Here is a 25,501-nt window from a genome sequence, read left to right on the forward strand (position 1 = left end):
TCGCTAATTGTGGTATCATTGGAATCGCAATAAATTTCTCTACACGGACATATGCATATAAATATAGATTTAATGTCGTAGCCCACCCAAAACAATGTGGGAAGTGGCCGAAGTGTTACCCACGGCAGCATATCGGCGAAACTCACTTTGAAAAGTGTATATTCAATTCAGTCCTGACATTATTTGTCGATGTATGTATTTCATTTTTGTACCAATGCGCTCGCAATAGAATGTTCTATAAGAACATAAGTATTAAAGGTCACATAAGGATGCGTTCGACCGGCAACATATATAAAAACTACGTCGATTACACTCGTCGTATCAATAATACAATTGTTTTACCACGATGATTCACTGCCACACCGTTTTCTTTTATAAGCTGTTCGGCTATTAGAGAAAACGTAAATTTCATGGCAAACATTTGTATACTATTCCCAAGTTGATCGGATAATAAATGGATTTTATACAAATATTTTTTCGATGGACTACAGGCGTCGTCTGTTATGCGGTGACGCATAAAAAACGGTGACGACTCATGGATAATCCTAAGCGCGAAAGTGTTAATGTTTGTGTTGGTAATAACAGGTGCAGGAGACCATCAGGGAGGCCCTGGAGATGATGACCACAGAGACAGGTGCCACAGCTGACCCCATACACCTGGGAGACTCAGCCTCCACCATTAATGTTTGTGTTGGTAATGACAGGTGCAGGAGACCATCAGGGAGGCCCTGGAGATGATGACCACAGAGACAGGTACCACAGCTGACCCCATACACCTGGGAGACTCAGCCTCCACCATTAATGTTTGTGTTGGTAATGACAGGTGCAGGAGACCATCAGGGAGGCCCTGGAGATGATGACCACAGAGACAGGTGCCACAGCTGGCGCCGTACACCTGGGAGACTCAGCCTCCACCATTAATGTTTGTGTTGGTAATGACAAGTGCAGGAGACCATCAGGGAGGCCCTGGAGATGATGACCACAGAGACAGGTGCCACAGCTGACCCCGTACACCTGGGAGACTCAGCCTCCAATATCATGAAAAAAGTTCAGGAAATCACTGGAGAGATCCAACAGAAGCAATTAACAGTAAGTTTTTTATTTCTCTCATAGGTCATATCACAAGATATTGAGTTGCGTTTTGTGGAGAGGAAGTTTGTTCTGAGGTTTATCGGGCTTTCCCAAGGTCAACTACTGACTTTCCTTCACATATAATCCACAATAGTTGCCTAACTCCTAGATAAATATTTACGGGTAGGCGAATAGAGGAAACAGATGAAAAGAAACGTGAACCATTTCTGTGCTGCACGTTGATTGAACCCGTGATCCAATATTGAACCAGGGATCCTGGCCCCCCTCACAAAGGCGCAGAGAGCAGTTGACACTCGACCAACCTACCGGGAAAGCATCCAGAAAGACAGTGAACCAAAACAGACCACTGCTGGGTTCGAAGACACCGAAAACTTGAAACTGTCATCAAACTCCCAAACAAAGCCAGCACCAACCCCCCAACCCCCTGCCAGTAGAGGGAGGCTGGAGTTACTGGTCCAGCACCAACATCCCCTGCCAGTAGAGGGGGCTAGAGCTACATGTTCAGCAGCAACCCCCTGCCAGGAAAAGGGGGCTGGAGCTACAGGTCCAGCACCATCCCCCTGCCAGAAGAAGGGAGGGCTGGAGCTACAGGTCCAGCACCAACTCTCTGCCAGTAGAGAGGGGCTGGAGCTACAGGTCCTCCACCAACCCCCTGCTAGTAGAGAGGGGCTGGAGCTACAAGTCCAGCATCAACCCCCTGCCATTAGAGGAGGGCTGGAGTTACAGGTCCAGCACCAACGCCCTGCCAGTAGTGTGTAGCTGGAGCTACAGGTCCTGGACCACCCTTCCCCCCCCCCCTGCCAGTAGAGAGGGGGCTGGAGCTACAGGTCCAGCACCAACCCCTGCCAGTAGGGGGGGCTGGAGCTACAGGTCCAGCAGCAACCCCTGCCAGTAGAGAGGGGCTGGAGCTACAGGTCCAGCGCCAACCCCTGCCAGTAGAGAGGGGCTGGAGCCACAGGTCAAGCACCAACCCCCTGCCAGTAGAGGGGGGTTGGACCTACAGGTCCAGCATCAACCCCCTGCTGGCAGAGTGGGGGCTGGAGTCTTCAGGTCCAGGACCAACCCCCTGCCAGTAGAGGGGGTCTGGAGATACAGGTCCAGCAAAAACCCCCCCTGCCAGTAGAGGGGGGGGCTGGAGCTACAGGTCCAGCACCAACCCCCTGCCAGTAGAGGGTGCTGGAGCTACAGATTCAGTGCCAACCCCCTGCCAGTAGAGGGTAGCTGGACCTATAGGTCCAGCACCAACCCCCTGCTACTAGAGTGGGCTGGAGCAACAGGTCCAGGATCAATCCCCCTGCCAGTAGAGGGAGGCTGGAGCTTCAGGTCCAGCATCAACCCCCTGCCGGTAGAGTGGGGGGGCTGGAGTCTTCAGGTCCAGGACCATCCCCCTGCCAGTTGAGGGGGGGGGGGTTGGAGCTACAGGTCCAGCACCAACACCCTGCCAGTAGAGGGTAGCTGGAGCTACAGGTCCAGCACCAACCCCCTGCCAGTAGTGGGTAGCTGGAGCTACAGGTCCAGCACCAACCCCTTGCCAGTAGAGGGGGGCTGGAGCTACAGGTCCAGCAACAACCCCCTGTCAGTAGAGGGGGGGCTGGAGCTACTGGTCCAGCACCAACCCCTGTCAGTAGATGGGGGCTGGAGCTACAGGTCCAGCAACAACAACCCCCCTCCCTACCAGTAGAAGGGGGCTGGAACAACAAGTCCTGAACCAACCCCATGCCAGTAGAAGGGGCTGGAGCTACAGGTCCAATATCAATCCCTTGCCAGTACCGTGGGGCTGGACCTACAGGTCCAGCACCATCCCCCTGCCAGTAGAGGGGGGGGGCTGGAGCTACAGGTCCAGCACCAACCCCCTGCCAGTAGAGAGGGGCTGGAGCTACAAGTCCAGCATCAACCTCCTGCCATTAGAGGGGGGCTGGAGCTACAGTTCCAGCACCAACCCCCTGTCAGTAGTGTGTAGCTGGAGCTACAGGTCCAGCACCAACCCCCTGCCAGTAGAGAGGGGCTGTAGCTACAAGTCCAGCACCAACCCCCTGCCAGTAGAAGAGGGCTGGAGTTACAGGTCCAGCACCAACCCCCTGCCAGTAGTGTGTAGCTGGAGCTACAGGTCCAGCACCAACCCCCTGCCAGTAGAGGGGGCTGGAGCAACAAGTCCTGAACCAAACCGCTGCCAGTACAGGGGGGCTTGAGCTACAGGTCCAGGACCAACCCCATGCCAGTACAGGGGGGCTGGAACTACAGGTCCATCACCAACCCTCTGCCAGTAGAGAGAGGCTGGAGCTACAGGTCCAGCACCATCCCCCTGCCAGTAGAGGGGAGCTGGAGCTACAGGTCCAGCACCATCCCCCTGCCAGTAGAGGGGAGCTGGAGCTACAGGTCCTCCACCAACCCCCTGCCAGTAGAGGGGGGCTGGAGTTACAGGTCCAGCACCAACCCCCTTCCAGTAGAGGGGGGCTGGAGCTACAAGTCCTGAACCAAACCGCTGCCAGTAGAGGGGGGGCTTGAGCTACAGGTCCAGGACCAACCCCCTTCCAGTAGAGCGGGCTGGAGCTACAGGTCCAGCACCAACCCCCTGCCAGTAGAGGGGGGCTGGAGCTACAGGTCCAGCACCAACCCCCTGCCAGTAGAGGATGGCTGGAGCTACAGGTCCAGCACCAACCCCCTGCCAGTAGAGGGGGGCTGGAGCTACAAATCCAACACCAATCCCCTGCCAGTAGAGGGGGGGCTGGAGCTACAAATACAGCACTAGCCCCCTGCCAGTAGAGGGGGGCTGGAGCTACAGGTCCATCACTAACCCCTTGCCAGTAGAGGGGGGGGCTGCAGCTACTGGTCCAGCACTGACCCCTTGCCAGTAGAGGGGGCCTGGAGCTACAGGTCCAGCACCAACCCCCTGCCAGTTGAGGGGGGGGGGGCTGGAGCTACAGGTCCAGCACCAACCCCCTGCCATTAGTGGGTAGCTGGTGCTTCAGGTCCAGCACCAATCCCCTGCCAGTAGAGGGAGCTGGAGCTACTGGTCCAGCACCAACCCTCTGTCAGTAGAAGGGGGCTGGAGCTACAGGTCCAGGACCAATTCCCTGCCAGTACAGGGAGCTGGAGCTACAGGTCCAGCATCAACCCGCTGCCAGTAGAGGAGGGGGGGCTGGAGCTACAGGTCCAACACCAACCCCCTGCCAGTAGAGGGAGGCTGGAGCTACAGGTCCAGGACTACCCCCCTGCCAGTACAGGGGGCTGGAGCTACAGGTCCAGCATCAACCCCCTGCCAGTAAATGGGGGCTGGAGCTACAGGTCCAGGACTACCCCCCTGCCAGTACAGGGAGCTGGAGCTACAGGTCCAGCATCAACCCGCTGCCAGTAGAGGGGGGGGCTGGAGCTACAAGTCCAGCACCAACCCCCTGCCAGTAGAGGGGGGGAATGGAGCTACAGGTTCAGCACCAACTCCCCTACCAGTAGAAGGGGGCTGGAGCAACAAGTCCTGAACCAACCCCATGCCAGTAGAAGAGGCTGGAGCAGCAACAACCCCCTGTCAGTAGAGGGGGGCTGGAGCTACAGGTCCAGCACCAACTCTCTGCCAGTAGAGAGGGGCTGGAGCAACAAGTCCTAAACCAAACCGCTGCCAGAAGAAGGGGGGCTTGAGCTACAGGTCCAGGACCAACCCCATGCCAGTAGATGAGGGCTTGAGCTATAGGTCCAGCAACAACCCTCCCTCCCCCCCCCCCGCCTTGCCAGTAGAGGAGGGCTGGATCTACAGGTCCAGCACCAACCCCCTGCCAGTAGAAGGGGGCTGGAGCTACAGGTCCAGCACCAACCCCCTGCCAGTAGTGGGTATCTGGAGCTACAGGTCCAGCACCAACCCCCTGCCAGTAGAGGGGGGATGGAGCTACAGGTCCAGCACCAACCCCCTGCCAGTAGAGGGGGGCTGGAGCTACATGTCCAGCACAAACCCCTTCCAGTAGAGGGGGGCTGGAGCTACATGTCCAGCACCAACCCCCTGCCAGTAGAGGTGGGCTGGAGCTACAGGTCCAGCACCAACCCCCTGCCAGTAGAGGGGGGTTGGAGCTACAGGTCCAGCACCAACCCCCTGCCAGTAGAGGTGGGCTGGAGCTACAGGTCCAGCACCAACCCCCTGCCAGTAGAGGGGGGCTGGAGCTACAGGCCCAGCACCAACCCCTGCCAGTAGAGGGGGCTGGAGCTACAGATCCAGAGCCAACCCCCTGCCAGTATAGGGGGCTGGAGCTACAGGTCCAGCATCAATCCGCTGCCAGTAGAGGGGGGAGGGGGGCTTGAGCTACAGGTCCAGCACCAACCCCCTGCCAGTAGAAGGGGGCTGGAGCTACAGGTCCAGCACCAACCCCCTGCCAGTAGTGGGTATCTGGAGCTACAGGTCCAGCACCAACCCCCTGCCAGTAGAGGGGGGCTGGAGCTACAGGTCCAGCACCAACCCCCTGCTAGTAGAGGGGGGCTGGAGGTACAGGTCCAGCACCAACCCCCTGCCAGTAGAGGGGGGCTGGAGCTACAGGTCCAGCACCAACCCCCTGCCAGTAGAGGGGGGGCTGGAGGTACAGGTCCAGCACCAACCTCCTACCAGTAGAGGAGGGGAGACTGGAGCTACAGGTCCAGCACCAACCCCCTGCCAGTAGAGGGGGAGGCTGGAGCTACAGGTCAAGCACCAACCCCCTGCCATTAGTGGGTAGCTGGAGCTACAGGTCCAGCACCAACCCCCTGCCAATAGAGGGGCTGTAGCTACAGGTCCAGCACCAACCCCCTGCCAGTAGAGGGGGGCTGAAGCTACAGGTCCAGCACCAACCCCCTGTCATTAGAGGGGGGCTGGAGCTACAGGTCCAGCTCCAACCCCCTCCCCCCTTTCCATTAAAGGGGGGGATTGAGCTTCAGGGCCAGCACCAACCCCCTGCCAGTAGAGGGAGGCTGGAGCTACAGGTTCCGCACCAACCCCCTGCCAGTAGAGGGAGGCTGGAGCTACAGGTCCAGCACCAACCCCCTGCCAGTAGAGGGAGGCTGGAGCGACAGGTCTAGCGTAATGGGGCTGACACTGACCACAGGTGATAAGGGGGGTGACTCTGACCACAGGTGATAATGGGGCTGACACTGACCACAGGTGATAATGGGGCTGACACTGACCACAGGTGATAATGGGGCTGACACTGACCACAGGTGATAATGGGGCTGACACTGACCACAGGTGATAATGGGGCTGACACTGACCACAGGTGATAATGGGGCTGACACTGACCACAGGTGATAATGGAGCTGACAATGACCACAGGTGATAATGGGGCTGACACTGTCCACAGGTGATAATGGGGCTGACACTGTCTGCAGGTGATAATGGGGCTGACATTGACCACATGTGATAATGGGGCTGACACTAACCACAGGTGATAATGGGGCTGACACTGACCACAGGTGATAATGGGGCTGACACTGACCACAGGTGACAATGGGACTGACACTGACCACAGGTGATAATGGGGCTGACACTGACCACAGGTGATAATGGGGCTGACACTGACCACAGGTGATAATGTTGACACTGTCCACAGGTTGAGGACCTCCGCAGGATGAGGGAGCCCGTCAAGAGGCTGGTGGAGGCTGGCCGGGTGTTGGCCGTCCAGGAAGACCAAGATGGCCGCCGCTCCGCCAGGATAACTCTACAAGACGGAAAGCTGTACCTCCACTCACTCCTGCGTCAGCCCACGCCCGCCCACGCCCACACCCTCCAGGTTACTTTATTACACCCACTAGTTTTACTGACATTACTGACTTATTAAGTTTTGATAACTGATATGATAACATTTTGTTATACAGTCATCAGCATGATTTATTTAATTTTCTGCAGGAGAGTGAGTTTGTGGGCGTGCTGGAGCCCTCCTGCACCCTGGCGTTCCTTGACCTCGGGTGGGCGGGGTCAACAAGAGGGCGGGTCACCATCCGGCTGACCCCTGACACTCCGCTGGCCACACAGTTTTTGTTGTTGTGTACGGGCCAGCGGGGCCACACCTACCGCAACACTAAACTGTTGAACGTGGAGTACAAGGGTGGGCCGGGGGAGTGGGTGGAGGGCGGAGACTACGAGAGTAATGATGGTTGGCGAGGAGCCCCACTGCTGCCTGACCTCCAGGGGCAGTACCGGTGGTCAGGCCAGGCAGGAGCTGTGTTGTCCTTGTGGGGGCCGGGGGGTCCCAGGAGTGCCCAGTTCGCCATCACCACCAGGGACCGCCAGCATGGTCACCAGTGGCCAAATGTCTTCGGTGATGTGGTGAGCGGTCTGGATGTTGTGAGGGCAGCAGTCAACCACAGTGACATTAGGGAGGTGACCGTGGTGGACTGTGGTGTTGTGCTGCCACTCTAGTTCACTGTACCACCACCATCACTACTGTGGTGTTGTGCTGCCACTCTAGTTCACTGTACCACCACCATCACTACTGTGGTGTTGTGCTGCCACTCTAGTTCACTGTACCATCACTACTGTGGTGTTGTGCTGCCACTCTAGTTCACTATACCACCACCATCACTACTGTGGTGTTGTGCTGCCACTCTAGTTCACTATACCACCACCATCACTACTGTGGTGTTGTGCTGCCACTCTAGTTCACTGTACCACCACCATCACTACTGTGGTGTTGTGCTGCCACTCTAGTTCACTGTACCATCACTACTGTGGTGTTGTGCTCTCACTCTAGTTCACTGTACCATCACTACTGTGGTGCTGTGCTGCCACTCAAGTTCACTGTACCATCCCCATCACTACTGTGGTGTTGTGCTACCACTCTAGTTCACTGTACCATCGCTACTGTGGTGTTGTGCTGCCACTCTAGTTCACTGTACCATCACTACTGTGGTGTTGTGCTGCCACTCTAGTTCACTGTACCATCACCATCACTACTGTGGTGTTGTGCTGCCACTCTAGTTCACTGTACCATCACCATCACTACTGTGGTGTTGTGCTACCACTCTAGTTCACTGTACCATCGCTACTGTGGTGTTGTGCTGCCACTCAAGTTCACTGTACCATCACCATCACTACTGTGGTGTTTTGCTGCCACTCTAGTTCACTGTACCATCACCATCACTACTGTGGTGTTGTGCTGCCACTCTAGTTCACTGTACCACCATCATCACTACTGTGGTGTTGTGCTGCCACTCTAGTTCACTGTACCATTGCTACTGTGGTGTTGTGCGGCCACTCTAGTTCACTGTACCATCACTACTGTGGTGTTGTGCTCCCACTCTAGTTCACTGTACCATCACTACTGTGGTGTTGTGCTGCCATTCTAGTTCACTGTACCATCACCATCACGTCTGTGGTGTTGTGCTGCCACTCTAGTTCACTGTACCATCACCATCACGTCTGTGGTGTTGTGCTGCCACTCTAGTTCACTGTACCATCACCATCACTATTGTGGTGTTGTGCTGCCACTCTAGTTCACTGTACCATCACTACTGTGGTGTTGTGCTGCCACTCTAGTTCACTGTACCATCACCATCACTACTGTGGTGTTGTGCTTCCACTCTAGTTCACTGTACCATCACCATCACTACTGTGGTGTTGTGCTGCCACTCTAGTTCACTGTACCATCACTACTGTGGTGTTGTGCTCCCACTCTAGTTCACTGTACCACCACCATCACTACTGTGGTGTTGTGCTGCCACTCTGGTTCACTGTACCACCACCATCACTACTGTGGTGTTTTGCTGACACTCTAGTTCACTGTACCATCACCATCACTACTGTGGTGTTGTGCTGCCACTCTAGTTCACTGTACCAACATTATCACTACTGTGGTGTTGGGTTGCCACTCTAGTTCACTGTACCACCACCCTTATCACCACTGTGGTGTTGTGCTGCCACTCTAGTTCACTGTACCATCACCATCACTATTGTGGTGTTGTGCTGCCACTCTAGTTCACTGTACCATCACCGTCACTACTGTGGTGTTGTGCTGCCACTCTAGTTCACTGTACCATCACCATCACTACTGTGGTGTTATGCTGCCACTCTAGTTCACTGTACCATAACTACTGTGGTGTTGTTCTGCCACTCTAGTTCACTGTACCATCACCATCACTACTGTGGTGTTGTGCTGCCACTCTAGTTCACTGTATCACCACCATCACTACTGTGGTGTTGTGCTGCCACTCTAGTTCACTGTACCACCACCATTACTACTGTGGTGTTGTGGTGCCACTCTTGTTCACTGTACCACCACCATCACTACTGTGGTGTTGTGCTGCCACTCTAGTTCACTGTACCGCCACCATCACTACTGTGGTGTTGTGCGGCCACTCTAGTTCACTGTACCATCACTACTGTGGTGTTGTGCTGCCACTCTAGTTCACTCTACCATCACCATCACTACTGTGGTGTTGTGCTGCCACTCTAGTTCACTGTACCACCACCATCACTACTGTGGTGTTGTGCTGCCACTCTAGTTCACTGTACCACCACTATCACTACTGTGGTGTTGTGCTGCCACTCTAGTTCACTGTACCACCACCATCACTACTGTGGTGTTGTGCGGCCACTCTAGTTCACTGTACCATCACTACTGTGGTGTTGTGCTGCCACTCTAGTTCACTGTACCATCACCATCACTACTGTGGTGTTGTGCTGCCACTCTAGTTCACTGTACCACCACCATCACCATCACTCTTGCATCACCATGGACTGCGTGTTTTGATCCCAATGTAATTTTAGGACACATCTTTATCACTATATCATCATAACTTCACTATCTTTGGTATTTAACAGTTTGGTATTTATACTTTGGTATCTTTTACCTGACAATCACGCCTTTATCACCATCAATGCTATATCTTCTCAGTACTGTAAGCTATCATTGCTGTATCACTATAGCTTCACTATCACCTAAGGCCCCACACTTGAGGTCATATACTGACCATGTTGAGTAACAAATTGTTGGTGTCACTATATGACAGCTGTTGTCACTGTTATATCACCAACATCTCACTATCACATAACACTGTCACTGCTACACCAACATCATTTCACTTTCACTGCATTATCACCTCACTGATATATTTCCTCCTTACATTTACTGATATATCACTATCACTGTTACAGCACCACTACCTCGCCATCACTGCTATATCACCATCACCTCAGTATCACTGCTATATCACCACTATACTATCACTGCTCTATTGCCTTACTATCACTATCATATCACCACCTCAGTATCACTATCACACTATATTATATTATTATCACTGCTATATCACCATCACCTCACAATCACTCAGGAGTGTTGTTATATTACCATACTGGACCATGGTGTGTTGTGATATTACCATACTGGAACATGGTGTGTTGTGATATTACCATACTGGTCCATGGTGTGTTGTGATATTACCATACTGGTCCATGGTGTGTTGTGATATTACCATACTGGTCCATGGTGTGTTGTGATATTACCATACTGGACCATGATGTGTTGTGATATTACCATACTGGTCCATGGTGTGTTGTGATATTACCATACTGGTCCATGGTGTGTTGTGATATTACCATACTGGACCATGGTGTGTTGTGATATTACCATACTGGACCATGGTGTGTTGTGATATTACCATACTGGTCCATGGTGTGTTGTGATATTACCATACTGGTCCATGGTGTGTTGTGATATTACCATACTGGTCCATGGTGTGTTGTGATATTACCATACTGGACCATGGTGTGTTGTGATATTACCATACTGGTCCATGGTGTGTTGTGATATTACCATACTGGACCATGGTGTGTTGTGATATTACCATACTGGTCCATGGTGTGTTGTGATATTACCATACTGGTCCATGGAGTGTTGTGATATTACCATATTGGTCCAAGGTGTGTTGTGATATTACCATACTGGTCCATGGTGTGTTGTGATATTACCATACTGGTCCATGGTGTGTTGTGATATTACCATACTGGTCCATGGTGTGTTGTGATATTACCATACTGGTCCATGGTGTGTTGTGATATTACCATTCTGGTCCATGGTGTGTTGTGATATTACCATACTGGTCCATGGTGTGTTGTGATATTACCATACTGGACCATGGTGTGTTGTGATATTACCATACTGGACCATGGTGTGTTGTGATATTACCATACTGGTCCATGGTGTGTTGTGATATTACCATACTGGTCCATGGTGTGTTGTGATATTACCATACTGGACCATGGTGTGTTGTGATATTACCATACTGGACCATGGTGTGTTGTGATATTACCATACTGGACCATGGTGTGTTGTGATATTACCATACTGGTCCATGGTGTGTTGTGATATTGCCATACTGGTCCATGGTGTGTTGTGATATTGCCATACTGGTCCATGGTGTGTTGTGATATTACCATACTGGTCCATGGTGTGTTGTGATATTACCATACTGGACCATGGTGTGTTGTGATATTACCATACTGGTCCATGGTGTGTTGTGATATTACCATACTGGACCATGGTGTGTTGTGATATTACCATACTGGTCCATGGTGTGTTGTGATATTACCATACTGGTCCATGGTGTGTTGTGATATTACCATACTGGACCATGGTGTGTTGTGGTATTACCATACTGGTCCATGGTGTGTTGTGATATTACCATACTGGTCCATGGTGTGTTGTGATATTACCATACTGGACCATGGTGTGTTGTGATATTACCATACTGGTCCATGGTGTGTTGTGATATTACCATACTGGTCCATGGTGTGTTGTAATATTACCATACTGGTCCATGGTGTGTTGTGATATTACCATACTGGTCCATGGTGTGTTGTGATATTACCATACTGGACCATGGTGTGTTGTGATATTACCATACTGGTCCATGGTGTGTTGTAATATTACCATACTGGACCATGGTGTGTTGTGATATCATACTGGTCCATGGTGTGTTGTGATATTACCATACTGGACCATGGTGTGTTGTGGTATTACCATATGGGTGTGAGGTGGTGTTATGACCACACATACACCAGTATGATCATACTGTAGCTGGTGTATGATGTACTCAAACTGTATAGTGATGTCTTGGCTGATTAGCCTAGTGTCATGAATGACAACAAAGAAATGAGCGAGCTACTGAGGGCGCAGTACGACTCTGTTTTCAGCGGGCCATTAAACACACTAAAGATTGATAATCCAAATGAATTTTTCATGGATACGATACCAACATCAAATCATATATCAGACGTCACCCTATCCCAACTGGATTTTGAAGAAGCCATGAACAGTATGCCTATGCACTCTGCACCAGGCCCGGATTCTTGGAACTCCATATTCATAAAGAACTGTAAAAAACCACTATCGCAGGCCCTCCACATTCTGTGGAGACAAAGCCTAGATACTGGCGTTATTCCTGATATACTAAAAACAGCAGAGATAGCACCACTTCATAAAGGAGGAAATAAGGCAGAGGCAAAAAATTACAGACCAATAGCACTAACATCGCACATCATAACAATTTTTGAGAGAGTGCTAAGAAGTAAGATCACAAAATACATGGAATCACAGCAACTCCATAACCCCGGACAACATGGTTTCAGAACAGGGCGCTCTAGCCTGTCGTTGTTGCTGGACCACTATGATATGGCATTGGATGCTATGGAAGACAAACAAAAAGCTGATGTAATTTACACAGATTTCGCAAAAGCTTTTGATAAATGTGACCATGGTGTTATTGCACATAAAATGCGTTCAAAAGGAATTACCGGGAAAATAGGCAGATGGATCTACAATTTCCTGACTAACAGAACCCAATGTGTAATAGTCAACAAAATAAAATCCAGCCCATCAACCGTGAAGAGCTCAGTCCCCCAGGGTACTGTGCTTGAGCACCGCACTGAGCACCGCACTAGTCAATATTGCACTTAATCGCTTAATCACAGCGAGCACCGCACTGCACAATATCGCACTTAGTCACTCTGAGCACCGCACAGGACGTATAACGTCACAACCGTCGCACACAGGGGGAATTATTTACAGGGATTACGCCACTTCACCACCCCTGTCAAACATACTTAACAAGGGGACGGATCCCGCTGGGGATGCCAATTATGTTACGGCCCTCTCGGGACGCAACGGGGTCCTTACTCTGATGTTGTTAGAGGAAGTTATATCCGACCCCAAGCCAGCAGAGGCTTTCAAGGGATGCGATCCGTGACGCAAGTAACTTAAAGGGGAAGGGAAATAAAGGGAAAAACTTAATATAATATAATGTCCGTCACCAATAAATAATATATAAAACGGTTACACAAGGGGGGGGGGTATTAACACTATACAAGGGGATTAATCCATAATCGTTGTCTTCTGCTGAAGACGCTGGTGCTACAACTCTTGGTGCTGAGTCCTTGGTGCTTTCTTCGTGGCCTCACGACGTGTCCTCTGAGAATGCCGAGCCTACCCGGGCCACAGGTCAGCCAAAACACAGGTCCACTGGGGGCACCGCCGTGGAGGCCGTCAACCACACGTCCAGCTGGTCTGCTGGCAGGTTCTGAGCCAACAAGGCTGGTACGGCCACTCCACGAACGATAAAAGGCGAACGCCCTAGACAGGAGCCTCGTGTGACAACACAAGTCACTCTCCTGTCTTCAGTACCCCAGTGGATGATCGTCTTCAACAGTCGGTCCCGGGTAAATCCTTTCACTGCCACTCCACTGGCAGGCTAACACACCACAGTGTTCTTCCGGGGGGACGACGTCACAACAGCTGCAGCAAGGTTCAAGGTATGGAGACTGGCTGCCTCGGGTAGACTGACTCCACTTCCATCACAGTGGTCCCAGGTCGGCTCTGTAAGCAGACACGTCATCAATAACCGGGACACTAATACACCTCACTTACGGGCTCGGGCGCAAACACCTGACGTATCCAGCCCATAGATGGCGCTGTCGTCGGAGCACCACCTCACCAGAGGTCAGTGGCGGCTGTGTTGTGAGCTGCACAGGACTGGAAACTGGCCCTTGTGGCTGGTACACCTTGTCCTCACCAGGTGTCGTCGTCCGTTTGGCGGGGGTTTCGGGAGCTGACCCACAGATGGCGGGGTCGTTACTACTCCACGTTCGGACGCTGGATCCGGGTTCGTAACACAGGTCTTTCTATGGGCTACAGAAAATAATATGGTGTTTAACGAAGATAAGTTCCAGCTCATGCGCTATGGAAAAAATGAAAATATAAAAACGGAAACCACGTACAAAACTCAGGCAAATCATAACGTAGAACGAAAAGGCAATGTAAAGGATCTGGGTGTACTCATGTCGGAAGACCTTACCTTTAAAGAACACAATAAAGTAGCCGTCACAACTGCAAGAAAAATGACAGGTTGGATAACAAGAACTTTTCACGCTAGAGATGCTATACCGATGATACTTTTCAAAACGCTTGTGCTCTCTAGAGTGGAGTACTGCTGCACAATGACAGCACATTTCAAAGCTGGAGAAATTGCTGACCTGGAGAGCGTGCAGAGATCCTTTACTGCTAGAATCCACTCAGTAAAACATCTAAACTATTGGGACCGACTAAAGAGCCTAAAACTGTACTCCCTTGAGCACAGGCGGGAGAGGTACATAATAATTTACACGTGGAAAATATTAGAGGGGCTGGTCCCAAACCTGCACACAGAAATAACATCACATGAGACCAGAAGACATGGCAGGATGTGCAGAATACCCCCGTTGAAAAACAGAGGTGCAACTGGTACTCTGAGAGAGAACTCTATCAACATCAGAGGTCCGAGACTGTTCAACACGCTTCCGCTACACATAAGGGGCCCCCTCCCCATCCGGCCCGTTGGCGTCGTGAGGGGGCTTGGTGGACGGCTGCAGGAGTGTGATGCTCCGTTGGGCAGTCCTCTGTCCTTTTCTGGCCTTGCACTCCTGCTGCTGTCTTCTCCAATTGTGCCGGATCGCTTTTCCTTTTCCTTATGTTTCGTTTTTCTCCCCCCTCTTCTCCTATCTGCTTGTCGTTTCCTGCCGACCTTTTGCTTGTTTTGGATTCTTTCTTTGGACTTCTTCTATTTTGACGCCCGGGTGCTTGAGGAGGCATACTCTTGCACCCATAGAACTGTAGTACCCAACGTCTCGAGCGAGGGGAACCTTTTATTGTCAATCCCCCTTTCGTCGCTGAACCCGATCTCGACGGACTGACGGTTCTTAAGGTGGCGATTGTGGGGCGTATACTCACGACGCACCCCTAGGGGGCCCCGGCATGATCGGCGATAGCTTCCTGTTGGGTGTCCTGCCTCTAATTGTGGCTCCATGGTGGGTATGGGGGCACATTCGTGGATGAATTTGTCACTTTTCGTCTCTATGTCGTTGAATGTTTCCGTTGTACCCTCTCAGGCTCGTGGGGTGGGCGACCAAGCCCCCGAGTCGGCCTGTATTGGAAGACCAGGCTCTGTAGCTCCCGCTGCGTTGGGCCCCGACCTTGCTCCTCCTTTGACCGTCCTGACTTCTTCCCCCAGCTCCCCTCCCTCCTCTGTGGTTGGGTCGAGCCTCCAGCCCCCGGTGGTGACCACTTCGTCCCCTGGTGTGGCTAAGTCTTTCGTTGTGACTACTGCGCCTTTTGACCCCTCTCTCTCTAGAGGTTCTCAACGCCGTTCGCGCCCCAACCGCACTCGCTCGATTCCTTCTCGTGCTGATGCGTATCAGGCCTTGTTTGGTGCTGCTTCATGGGCCAAATACTTTGATCTCCTCCCTCTTGATTCTGCGCCTCCTGACGATTTCTCCCTCCATCGGCATCTTGTAGATTCTGTGGATGCGTCTGTTACTTTCAACCCCACTCGTCTCGGTACACGTGTCGTTGCTGCTCCTTCTCAGGATGCGGCTTCCCGCTTGGCTGCCTTATCTTGCCTTGGCGAGATCCCTGTTCGGGTCTCCAAGAACGTTCAGATGAATGCCAGTGTTGGCACTATTCTCCTCCCACCCCATGTTGCAACCGGTGTTCGGAATCTGCAGGATTGCCACGATGATATTCAGCATATCCTTAATGCCCAAGGCCATTCTGTCCTCCAGGTTGACTCGTTTACTCGTCCCCCTCTTGGTCGTCGCCGTCAACCCCTTCGCGTTGTGAAGATCACCTTTGATGGTAGGACCCTTCCATCCTCTGTCATTCTTGCTGGTGCTAGGTGCTCTGTCCAGGAGTATATTCCTTCTCCTCGACTTTGTAACAAGTGCTGGAGGTTTGGGCATGGTGCCCTCCGCTGCTCTGGGACTGTCTCTCTCTGTCCTTTGTGTGAGAGTGAAGGTCACTCTAAGTCGGAGTGCACTTCTCCCCAGGCTCGTTGCCTCAACTGCGGTGAGGCCCATCCTACCTTCTCCCGTGCGTGTGTCCATTACAAGCATGAGGCAGCCTATGCTCGCGTGTTGCGCTCTTCCTCTCCTTGTCCTTCCCGCCTTCCTCAGACTCACAACCGTTTCCGGGCCTTGGACCCTGATGCGCCCACTGCCCCCTCCTTTGTTCCTTTGGGTTCTCTCCCGAAGGATCCTCCTCCTGGTCCTCTGTCTGGGGTTCCCCTTCCTTCTACCCGGTCTGTCGTGTCTCCTGTGTCTTCTTCCTCGTCCCCCTCCGATCCTCCTTCCCGTCCTCTTCCTCCATCTATCGGCTCTCCCCACCGCCTGTCTGTGCGGGCGGATGTCCATCGCTCTCCTAACGGCCGTCGTGTGTGCTCTCGTTCGGCTTCTCCTGTTGAGACACTGGAATCCGTTGCCCGGTACGTAGTTGCTGGGACACCGGTCTCTTTAAGTCAGAAGCGAAAGCCTGGCTCCTCTCCTCCCAGCAAACAATTTTAGGTTGCCACAACATATCTGGAAAGTATTTGAAAGTATTGGAAACGTTTGTTTTATCGTATCAGATACGATATTGTGTGTGGACTTAAATAGGTTTCCAAAACTTATAACCAAGACATATGTATCTAACACTAATTTGAGATGTTGTGGCAACTTTACACTCCTAACATGAGTCATTCATAATCCATTCATATACCAATATGAATCTCTTATGAAAGGTTTGAGCCAATAATCTGAACCATTTTCACATCTTTGTGTTTAAAGTTAAATTTCTTGAAATTAAATTTATATTTTATATTATATTATTTTTATTATATTTTATATTATATTATTATTTTCAATTTAAATATTAAAACCAATTGAAGGGTAAAAAAAATCTAATAATTTATATTTCTTTTATTATTTACTAACAATTATAATTATTTACTAACGGAGAGAGGGGAGGCTGTACGGCGGAGAGTGGCGGCTGTGGCGGACAGTGGCGGCGGTGGCGGATAGTGGCGGCGGGCGGACAGTGGCGGCGGGCGGACAGTGGCGGCGGCGGGCGGACAGTGGCGGCGGCGGGCGGACAGTGGCGGCGGTGGCGGATAGTGGCGGCGGGCGGACAGTGGCGGCGGGCGGACAGTGGCGGCGGTGGCGGATAGTGGCGGCTGTGGCGGATAGTGGCGGCGGGCGGACCGTGGCGGCTTTGGCGGCGGTGGTGGACAGTGGCGGCGGGCGGACAGTGGCGGCGGCGGGCGGACAGTGGCGGCGGCGGGCGGACAGTGGCGGCGGCGGCGGGTGGACAGTGGCGGCGGCGGGCGGACAGTGGTGGCGGCGGGCGGACAGTGGTGGCGGCGGGCGGACAGTGGTGGCGGCGGGCGGACAGTGGTGGCGGTGGCAGACAGTGGTGGCGGTGGCGGACAGTGGTGGCGGTGGCGGACAGTGGTGGCGGTGGCGGATAGTGGCAGCGGGCGGACAGTGGCGGCGGGCGGACAGTGGCGGCGGTGGCGGATAGTGGCGGCGGGCGGACAGTGGCGTCGGGCGGACAGTGGCGGCGGTGGCGGATAGTGGCGGCGGGCGGACAGTGGCGGCGGGCGAACAGTGGCGGCGGTGGCGGATAGTGGCGGCGGGCGGACAGGGCGGCGGCGGGCGGACAGTGGCGGCGGGAGGACAGTGGCGGCGGTGGCGGCGGGCGGACAGTGGCGGCGGCGGGCAGACAGTGGCGGCGGCGGGCGGACAGTGACGGGGCGGGCGGACAGTGGCGGCGGCGGGCGGACAGTGGCGGCGGCGGGCGGACAGTGGCGGCGGCGGGCGGACAGTGGAGGCGGCGGGCGGACAGTGGAGGCGGCGGGCGGACAGTGGAGGCGGCGGGCGGACAGTGGTGGCGGCGGGCGGACAGTGGTGGCGGCGGGCGGACAGTGGTGGCGGCGGGCGGACAGTGGTGGCGGCGGGCGGACAGTGGTGGCGGCGGGCGGACAGTGGTGGCCGTGGCAGACAGTGGTGGCGGTGGCGGACAGTGACGGCGGTGGCGGACAGTGGCGGCGGTGGCAGACAGTGGCGGCGGTGGCGGACACTGGCGGCTGTGTCTGGCGGTGGTGGTGGGCGGTGGCGGGTGGCGGCGTCTGTGATGAGTGGTGGCGGCTGGCGGTGGTGGGTGGTGGCGGCGGGTGGTGGGTGGCGGCGGCGGCTGGTGGTGGTGGGTGGTGGCGGTGGGTGGTGGGTGGTGGCGGCTGTGGTGGGTGGTGGCGGGCGGTGGCGGGCGGTGGCGGGCGGCGGCGGCTGTGGTGGGTGGTGACGATCGGCGGTGGGGGGGGGGCTGGTGGCGGCTGGCGGTGGCGACTGTGGCAACGGGCGGTGACGGCTGATAGCGGGCGGTGGTGACGGCTGGTGGCAGGTGGTAGTGGCGGTGGTGGCGGTGGTGGCAGCTGGTGGTGGCGGCTGGTGGTGGTGGCAGCTGGTGGCGGTGATGGCGGCTGGTGGTGGTGGCAGCTGGTGGCGGTGATGGCGGCTGGTGGTGGTGGCAGCTGGTGGCGGTGATGGCGGCTGGTGGTGGTGGTGGTGGCGGCTGGTGGTGGTGGCAGCTGGTGGCGGTGATGGCGGCTGGTGGTGGTGGCAGCTGGTGGCGGTGATGGCGGCTGGTGGTGGTGGTGGTGGTGGCGGCTGGTGGCGGTGGTAGCTGGTGGCGGCTGGTGGCGGTGATGGCGGCTGGTGGTGGTGGTGGTGGTGGTGGTGATGGCGGCTGGTGGCGGGCGGTGGCGGGCGGTGGCGGCTTGTGGCGGCTGGTGGTGGCGGCTGGTGGTGGTGGCAGCTGGTGGCGGCTGGTGGCGGTGATGGCGGCTGGTGGTGGTGGTGGTGATGGCGGCTGGTGGCGGGCGGTGGCGGCTTGTGGCGGCTGGTGGTGGCGGCGGTGGTGGGTGGTGGTGGTGGTGGTGGGTGGTGGTGGTGGTGGTGGGTGGTGGTGGTGGTGGCTGTGGTGGGTGGTGGCGGTGGTGTCGGCGGCGGCTGTGGTGGGTGGTGGCGGCGGCGGCGGTGATGGGTGGTGGCGGCGGCGGTGGTGGTGGGTGGTGGTGGCGGCGGCGGCTGGTGGTGGTGGGTGGTGGTGGTGGGTGGTGGCGGCGGGTGGTGGGTGGCGGTGGCTGGTGGCGGCGGGTGGTGAGTGGCGGTGGCTGGTGGCGGGCGGTGGCTGGTGGCGGGTGGCGGCTGGTGGCGGGTGGCGGCTGGTGGTGGGTGGTGGCGGGTGGCGGCTGGTGGTGGGTGGTGGCGGCGGGTGGTGAGTGACGGTGGTGGGTGGTGGCTGGTGGCGGCGGGTGGCGGCTGGTGGTGGGTGGTGGGTGGCGGGTGGCGGCTGGTGGTGGGTGGCGGCTGGTGGTGGGTGGTGGTGGCGGGTGGCGGCTGGTGGTGGGTGGTGGCGGCGGCGGCGGTGATGGGTGGTGGCGGCGGCGGTGGTGGTGGGTGGTGGTGGCGGCGGCGGTGATGGGTGGTGGCGGCGGCGGTGGTGGTGGGTGGTGGTGGCGGCGGCGGCTGGTGGTGGTGGGTGGCGGTGGCGGGTGGCGAGTGGCGGTGGTGGGTGGCGGTGGCTGGTGGCGGGTGGCGGTGGCTGGTGGCGGGTGGCGGCTGGTGGCGGGTGGTGGCGGGTGGCGGCTGGCGGCGGGTGGCGGCGGGTGGTGGCGGGTGGCGGCTGGTGGTGGCGGGTGGCGGCGGGTGGTGGCGGCGGGTGGTGGGTGGTGGCGGCGGGTGGTGGGTGGTGGCGGCGGGTGGCGGCTGGTGGTGGGTGGTGGCGGGTGGTGGGTGGTGGCGGGTGGCGGCGGGTGGCGGCTGGTGGTGGGTGGTGGCGGCGGGTGGCGGTGGCTGGTGGCTGGTGGCGGGTGGCGGCTGGTGGTGGGTGGTGGCGGCGGGTGGTGAGTGGCGGTGGTGGGTGGCGGTGGCTGGTGGCAGTGGCTGGTGGCGGGTGGCGGCTGGTGGCGGGTGGTGGCGGGTGGCGGCTGGTGGCGGGTGGTGGCGGCTGGTGGTGGGTGGTGGCGGGTGGCGGCTGGTGGTGGGTGGCGGCGGGTGGTGGGTGGTGGCGGCGGGTGGTGAGTGGCGGTGGCTGGTGGCGGGTGGCGGTGGCTGGTGGCGGCTGGCGGTGGGTGGCGGCTGGCGGTGGGTGGTGGCGGGTGGCAGCTGGCGGTGGGTGGTGGCGGGTGGCGGCTGGCGGTGGGTGGTGGCGGCTGGTGGTGGGTGGCGGCTGGTGGTGGGTGGCGGCTGGTGGTGGGTGGCGGCTGGTGGTGGGTGGCGGCGGGTGGCGGCTGGTGGTGGGTGGCGGGGGGTGGCAGTTGGTGGTGGGTGGCGGGTGGCGGCGGGTGGCGGCTGGTGGTGGGTGGTGGCGGGTGGCGGCTGGTGGTGGGCGGCGGGTGGCGGCTGGTGGCGGCCAGCTGGGACACACCCTTCACCACTGAAGGTCTGAGTACAACTAACCATATGTCTCTCTCACCCACCAGCCTAGTGTTGCCAGCTCGCGCTCTCAAAATGTTTCCTTCAAAGATTGTACATTATCTTTGAACAACAAGTTTGATTATCAAGGAAATAATGCATATATTATTGTCACATTAATACTGTGCAATATCTTATTACATTCCTGCTAAATAATTATAATTTGAAACAGGACAAAAAATCCAACATATATATAAAAACCAACATTAGAGATCACGAGGCCTAGGCCTCGCCTGTGACCACACATCCTGCCTCCCTGGCTTGCTATACCCTCTCACACCTCACACTCTTAAATCACTCTCACTCTCTTACTCTGCCACTCTTACTCTCTGTCACTCTTACTCTCTGTCACTCTTACTCTCTGTCACTCTTACTCTCTGTCACTCTTACTCTCTGTCACTCTTACTCTGTCACTCTTACTCTCTGTCACTCTTACTCTCTGTCACTCTTACTCTCTGTCACTCTTACTCTCTGTCACTCTTACTCTCTGTCACTCTTACTCTCTGTCACTCTTACTCTGTCACTCTTACTCTCTGTCACTCTTACTCTCTGTCACTCTTACTCTGTCACTCTTACTCTGTCACTCTTACTCTGTCACTCTTACTCTCTGTCACTCTTACTCTCTGTCACTCTTACTCTCTGTCACTCTTACTCTCTGTCACTCTTACTCTCTGTCACTCTTACTCTGTCACTCTTACTCTCTGTCACTCTTACTCTCTGTCACTCTTACTCTCTGTCACTCTTACTCTCTGTCACTCTTACTCTCTGTCACTCTTACTCTGTCACTCTTACTCTCTGTCACTCTTTCTCTCTGTCACTCTTACTCTCTGTCACTCTTACTCTCTGTCACTCTTACTCTCTGTCACTCTTACTCTCTGTCACTCTTACTCTCTGTCACTCTTACTCTCTGTCACTCTTACTCTGTCACTCTTACTCTGTCACTCTTACTCTCTGTCACTCTTACTCTGTCACTCTTACTCTCTGTCACTCTTACTCTCTGTCACTCTTACTCTCTGTCACTCTTACTCTCTGTCACTCTTACTCTGTCACTCTTACTCACTCTCAGTCACCCTTACCCATTCATACTCACTCTCTCACTCTTACTCTCATACTCTTACTCTCAATTACTCTTACTCTCAATTACTCTTACTCTCAATCACTCTTACTCCCAATCACTCCTACTCTCAATCACTCCTACTCTCAATCACTCCTACTCTCATTCTTACTCTTACTCCTACTCCCAATCACTCTTACTCTCAATCACTCTTACTCTCAATCACTCTTACTCTCATTCTTACTCTTACTCACTCTTACTCTCAATCACTCTTATTCTCATTCTTACTCCTACTCCCAATCACTCTTACTCCCAATCACTCTTACTCTCAATCACTCTTACTCCCAATCACTCTTACTCTCAATCACTCTTACTCTCAATCACTTTTACTCTCAATCACTCTTACTCTCAATCACTCTTACTCTCACTAACTCTCAATCACTCTTACTCTCATTCTTACTCTTACTCTCAATCACTCTTATTCTCATTCTTACTCCTACTCTCACTCTAACTCCTACTCCCAATCACTCTTACTCCCAATCACTCTTACTCTCAATCACTCTTACTCCCAATCACTCTTACTCTCAATCACTCTTACTCTCAATCACTCTTACTCTCAATCACTCTTACTCTCAATCACTCTTACTCTCACTAACTCTCAATCACTCTTACTCTCACTCTAACTCTCAATCACTCTTACTCTCATACTCACCCTTACTCTCAATCACTTTACTCTCACTCTTACTCATTCTGTCACCCTTACTCTCACTCTTACTCACTCTGTCACTCTTACTCACTCTCAGTCACTCTTACTTATACTCACTCTTACTCACACTTACACACTCTCTGGCACTCTCACTCACCTTCAGTCACTCTTACTCACTCTTACCCACTCTCGCTCACTCTTACTCACTCTAGTTAATAAGAACACGCCAATATAAGACAACAAAACGTTTTCAGATTCTTTCTCACCACTTTCCAGCAACTTTTATAATTTATATAAATTATCTTAGGGAATAATACATAAATTATATATTTAAACATGATATTAGTGTTTAGTGGAATGCATAAGGAGTCAAATTGTGTTAAAAAGAGCGATTTTTAGAAAATTTGGAAAACTACTTTTTTCTGTTCATATTATAACTAAATGGATTTTAAAGGTTTCACTCAGCCAATATATATCATTCACAATTTATTAATGAATTTTACAAAAAAACACCATAAATTTTATATTTAAACATGTAAAAACTATTTGTTTTACATTTGGAAGAAAATAATTGTAGAAAAACAATTTATAATTAAACCTTTGTGTCTGGATTTTTTGAGTAAAAGTTTCTCAAAAGCTCTCCTGCACCATTCTCAATGCAAATCATTCCCAAACCTATGGGAAGAGATAGGCGAACGTTGTGTAGATGATTTGTGTTTGCTGGGCTTCCTCTTCCCCGGCGGGTAAGAAGGCTTCGCTTTCTTCCTCAGCTCCTACTTCTGGCTCTGTTGCTCCTTCCCCTCCCGTTTCAGTGATTGCGCCCCCTGTTCCTGCTATGGGGGTTTCTTTGGCCCCTGCTTCCCTTTCGGTTGCTGCTCTTGCTGAGGTGCGTTCCCCTCTTTCTACTCCCCCTCTTCCTACTGCTGTCCTTGACTGCTCCTCTCCGTTGTCTCCTCCTCTTCCTCCTCCTCCTCCGGACCCCGCCCGCCCACCTCTTATCTGTTCTCCCGTTTCCTTCCCTCCGTCTTTGCTCAGTTTACCCATGCCCCCTAACCCTGACTTTGCTGACCCTGATCCCGACCCTGATATTCTTTAACGTGCTCTGTTGCTCTTTCGCCTTTGTTTCTTCCTTGTTCTCTGTTTTTGTCCTTTCTCTTCTCGTCGTTGTCCATTCTTCAATGGAACGTTCGAGGTTATTACGCCAATTTCCTCGAACTCCAACTTCTGAATTCGCGGTTTTCGCCCCTTTGTGTCTGTCTCCAGGAGCCAATGCTTGGTGCTCGTCCTGGTCGTGGCTATTCCTTTCTCTCCCCCCCCCCAGCCATTGCTGGGGCTTCTAATTCTTCTGCTCTCTTGATTCGTGCCGATGTTCCCTTTGTTCCTTTCCTTTTTCCTTCGCCTCTCCATTGTTCTGCTGCTCGTATCTTTGTGGGGAAATGGTACACAATTTGTTCCATTTATCTCCCCCCGAGTGTCCCGCTCTCTCTTCCTGATTTGAAACACCACCTAGACTCCTTGCCGGAGCCTGTGCTCCTGCTGGGTGACTTCAATTGTCGTCATTCTCTTTGGGGTGACGTTCTGACGAATACCCGGGGTCGCCTCCTTGAGCCGTTTCTCCTCTCTTCTTCCCTGTCTCTTCTGAATTCTGGTGAGCCCACTCATTTGGACTCTCGGACTCGCACCCTTTCTTGTCTTGATCTTTCTCTCTGCTCTTCTTCTCTTTACTTAGATTTCACGTGGCAGGTTCTTGATGACCTCCATGGAAGTGATCATTTCCCCATCCTTGTTTCCTTTTTCTCTTTTCGCCCTTCCCTCTCTTTCCCTAGGTGGCAGTTTGCTAAGGCAGACGGGACCCTATTTACCCTCAGTGCTGCTCTCTCTGACCTCTCCCTTATGCCTCTCTCTCGCGCTCTCCTCCTTTTTCATGACACTGTCTTCAACGCTGCCCTCCGCTCTATTCCTCGCTCTTCCTCTCGGGGTCCACGGAAGTGCGTTCCCTGGTGGAATGCGGACTGTGCTCGGGCTGTCCGCTGTAAGCGTGCAGCCTGGAAGAGGCACCGCCGTAGGCAGACGACCGATTCTTTTCTTTTCTTTCGGAAAGCGAGTGCGGTGGCCCGTAGGGCCATCCGTACGGATAAACGTGAATGTTGGGCATCTTATGTCTCAACAATTACGTCCGAAACCCCTCTGGCCCAGATCTGGAAGTGTATCCGCAAGATAGCAGGTAAGTTCGTTCCCGATGTTTCACCGGTCCTTCACCTCCATGATACTCTTGTGGCGGACCCGTTGCAGGTCGCTTCCGAACTGGGTTCCCACTTTTCATCTGTTAGCTCTGGTCTTCATCTTCCCCAATCTTTCCTTCTTCGTAAACCTGTCCTTGAGTCTCGTCCTTTAGATTTCTGCACTCATCTTCAGCCTCCCTATAATGATCCCTTCTCTCTCTCTGAACTTCGTTCTGCCCTGGCCCTCTGCGGTTCTACGGCAGCGGGCTCCGATGGTATTCATTATGAGATGCTTCGCCATCTCCCTCCGAGCACGTCTCAGTATTTACTGAGTCTGTATAATCGGATCTGGGAGTCGTCGTCAATCCCTGAGGACTGGCTCGATGCCGTTGTCCTCCCTGTTCGCAAACCGGGGTCTCTGGGTACTTCCCCTAAGGACTTTCGCCCTATTGCTCTCACAAGTTGTGTCTGCAAACTCTTTGAACGTATGGTTAACGTTCGTCTGATGTGGTTCCTGGAACACCATCACCTCCTCTCCCCTTCTCAATTTGGTTTCCGCAAGTGCCGCAGCACGACAGATGTCCTGGTGAACTTGGAGGTCTATATTCGTACTGCTTTTGCTGCGAAGACCTCCGTTGTTGCCATCCTTTTTGACCTGGAAAAGG

General features: G+C 53.9%; 1 long non-coding RNA gene across 1 annotated transcript in view; it reads right to left on the reverse strand.

Annotated features, from left to right (window-relative positions):
• LOC138361226 (uncharacterized) overlaps positions 1-25,501 on the reverse strand; it is a 230,992-nt gene that overhangs the window by 127,550 nt on the left and 77,941 nt on the right. The window lies entirely within an intron of this gene.

The sequence above is a fragment of the Procambarus clarkii genome, unplaced genomic scaffold (genome assembly GCF_040958095.1).
Source record: "Procambarus clarkii isolate CNS0578487 unplaced genomic scaffold, FALCON_Pclarkii_2.0 HiC_scaffold_266, whole genome shotgun sequence".
NCBI classification, from domain to species: Eukaryota; Metazoa; Arthropoda; class Malacostraca; order Decapoda; family Cambaridae; genus Procambarus; species Procambarus clarkii.